The sequence below is a fragment of the Eubalaena glacialis genome, chromosome 2 (assembly GCF_028564815.1).
Source record: "Eubalaena glacialis isolate mEubGla1 chromosome 2, mEubGla1.1.hap2.+ XY, whole genome shotgun sequence".
NCBI classification, from domain to species: Eukaryota; Metazoa; Chordata; class Mammalia; order Artiodactyla; family Balaenidae; genus Eubalaena; species Eubalaena glacialis.
In genome coordinates, this window is record NC_083717.1 from 63,972,865 (window position 1) to 63,976,497 (window position 3,633).

Below are 3,633 nucleotides of genomic sequence, written 5' to 3' on the forward strand. Positions count from 1 at the left end.
TCTTTGTTCAGACTAGGCAGCGGAGCCACAGCTGCCCACTCAGGGCTGTTTTGTATAATTGCCCCCAGAAATCTAACTTCTAGAAAAACAATTGGCTTGCGGAGCTTTCCAAACTCATTAAATAGATAGATGATCAGAATCTGAAATGACTATTGTTCACTAAGGAAATCTTTCAAGAGGGACCATACTACCAAGAGAGCTGAATGCCAGCCCCTGAGCCTCTAGTGAGGAGTAGAAGGAATCAAGGCCCCTATGATTGTGTATGAGACCAGAAGCCACATCAGGCTCCAGCGTGACTGGCAACTGTCACTCATGTTCTTCAATTCCCGCAGCTCCTGCCTTTAATTGTCTGTTGAAATTGAAGTTGGTGCTGGGCACATTGTCCAGCCTCACCACCACCCACAATGCAAACAGATGCTGAGTGAACAACAAACAGGAGCCCCCGAGTACCCCCCTAATGACCAGATGGGGCACGCTTGCTGCTGTCACCCACAGAGTACCAGCAGCCTATTTAGACTTTTACATGAGAAATGAACTTCCATTTTGTTCAAGCTGCTGTTGTTTGTTACCAACCTGGGTTCTTGGACTCTTTAATCGATAGAAATTAATAAGAAGCCAGATGAGAAATTCAGGCAAGGCTTTATTGGGACTCATGATGCAGCACAAGGGAGTGAAAACAAGTAACAGGTGCTCTTTCTGGTTCCCCGAGGTCGGGGGGCAGGGGGGCAAGCCGGTCCCTTAAGTGGAGTGAGGGTAGGGGTGGATCGGTGGGCCGGGCTGGAGGGGTGGCTTAGGTGGTGTGCCCACCCCCTTGCTGGTGCTGTGTGCAGGGGGCATGCGCAGTACTCTGCTTTTGCTTCCAGCACCCCAGAAGTGGCGGTTGGCAAGGGGGCAGGAGGGTGGGAGAGGGTTGGAGTGGGAGTTTGGGATTAGCAGATGCGAACTGGCATATACAGAATGGATAAACAGCAAGATCTTACTGTATAGCATAGGGAACTATATTCAATATCCTGAGATAAGCCATAATGGAAAAGAATATGAAAAAGAATGTATATATATGTATAAATGAGTCACTTTGCTGTACAGCAGTAATTAACACAACATTGTAATTCAACTATACTTCAATAAAAATAAATTTTAAAAATAGATTCAAAGAAACAAAGAAGCGGCAGTTGGGTTTTGGCCTTTTTGTATCTTGTTCATAATTTGCTGTGACTGCCCATGCCTGCAGTTATTTTTAGTGCCTCATAGTTTCTTTGTACTCTTGCTCCAGGAGGAGAGGAGGAGATGCTTGTCCAGGTGCAAGCACTGCAGTAAAGGGTCCCAGGTCCCAGGTTCCAGCCTGCCTCTGTTTTGCCTCTGTGGGTAAACCCCAAATTCTAGTATTGTATATTTGAAAGTTGCTAATAGAGTAGATCTTAAAAGTCCTCATCACAAGAAAAAACATAGTAACTATATAGGTGATGAATGTTCACTAAATTTATTGTGGTAATCCCCATTTTATTGCACAAAATGTATATGTATAGAAAATCATTATGTTGTACACCTTAAACTTATACAATGTTATATGTCAATTATATCTCAATAAAACTGGAGGGGGAAAAAGTTCTGGCAAGGCTAGAAAGAAGCAGAAGAATTCAGTACGAAGTGCTGGCAGTTCAGCAGGTGTCCTGGGAGCCAGAAGGGAAGGCCCCAAGTGGCTTTCTCTCCACGTCACTTGGCGTGGAGCACTTCCCTGCTCCTCTAAGCCTGTCTGCTCCATGGTCTTCCCACAATTCAGCTTCCTCTGCTCCTCCAAATCTTCACCTTGGAAATATATTTAATTGGCCCTATCTGACCTTCAACCTTATGTGATCTTGCAGGTCCACAACCAAAACCAACTAGCTACAGACTCTTGGTTCAAATTCTCAGTAGAGAGAAATGGTCACTGGCCAGCCAGTGAATTCACTGCTTTTGAGATAAGTACTGCTTCAGTCACTTCTGGGGTGGTAGGAAAACCTGCTCACTGGGGGTCATCTGGGGGAGCAGTTTCTCTGGGAACTAAATGACACGTCTCCCTGAGGAGAGAGAAGGGATAGGCAACTCTAGTGAAGACAGCTTCACACAGATCTCACTGGCTCCTTGGCTTCTTTCTTTTCTGTGGTAGCCCAAATCTCTTCCTGTGTGAACATCTCCTTTGAAAGCGATGCTATGGTCGGGTGGGCTGGGTGGGGTGAGCCGGAGAGGATAGATGACCAGGATAGGGAAGTGCTGGCAATATGGGGCTGGGGGAAATGAAGCCTAATGCCCAAGATCAAAGCTAGAGAAATAAGATCCACTGCCAAGTCCAAAGGTCAGGGGCAGTGTGGAAAATCAGACACAGAGCCTGCAGATCTGGAAAAATGGAAACTGGCCAGGAACAAGACCAGACCCGGCATGATGGCTGCTGAGAATGAGTGGGCAGCAAGTCTAGCTTCACTGGCTCTCAACCTAGGCTCACACACAGAAGAGTCACAATGAAGACAGGGCCTGCTGGGTTTAAGTCATATTACCAAGGGAGAAGAGGAGAAACGAGGGTTTCTTAACCCAGGTCCAAAACCCCCCTATGTGGTACACAAGAATGTGTGCATTTTCTGAGATTGTTAAAGGGAACAGCGCCCCCAAAAGGGTTACTTTAAGGTTTGAATCTGATCATCCAGCAAGGACGATCACTGCGGGCTCTCCCAGTCTCGGCAAATGTCCCGAGCAGCTGCGGGTCTCGGCCACGCTCCAAAGGGATAGAATTCCTCTTGCCACGGGTGCCCCAAGGGCTCACAGCAGCGCTGCTGCCATCTGATTCCTCGGGGGAGCGCCTAGCCCTGGGCGTGAAAGAGGATGAGCTTAGTTAACAGTGGAGGATGGGGGGCTTCCCTGGTGGCGCAGTGGTTGAGAATCTGCCTGCCAATGCAGGGCACATGGGTTCGAGCCCTGGTCTGGGAAGATCCCGCATGCCGCGGAGCAACTAGGCCCGTGAGCCACAACTACTGAGCCTGCGCGTCTGGAGCCTGTGCCCCGCAACAAGAGAGGCCGCGATAGTGAAAGGCCCGCGCACCGCGATGAAGAGTGGCCCCCGCTTGCCGCAACTAGAGAAAGCCCTCGCACGAAACGAAGACCCAACACAGCCAAACATAAATAAATAAATAAATTAAAAATCCTTCCCTCTACTTTAAAAAAAAAAAAAAAACAGTAGAGGATGGACAGACGGGCAGAGGGACAGATTAAAACAGGGGGAGTGTGATTTGTGCCCCTCTGAGGAACTGAAGGCGCAGCTCAAATGGGGACACCGACTGGCTCGAAGATTGACATGAGGTTTGCCCGCTTCTTCAAAATCCGTCTGGTTCATCCTACTGGGAAAACAAACGTATCCGTGCCGCTCTATTTCGGGGTACGGATGGAGTTCCCGGAAGGGGTACAGCGCCTGGACAGGCCCTACGGCCTTTGTCCAACCTCCCTCAGGGCCTCCGAACCGCGAGCGCCCCCAAGAGCCAGGACTTGGACAAAGCAAGAGGGCTCTCCGCCCCTCTCCCACGTCCATCGCCCCGCCCCTCCGGGGGACCGCGGCGCGCCGGCGTGACGTGGCGCGCGTGTCGACGTCGGCACGAGCTAAGCCCGGAA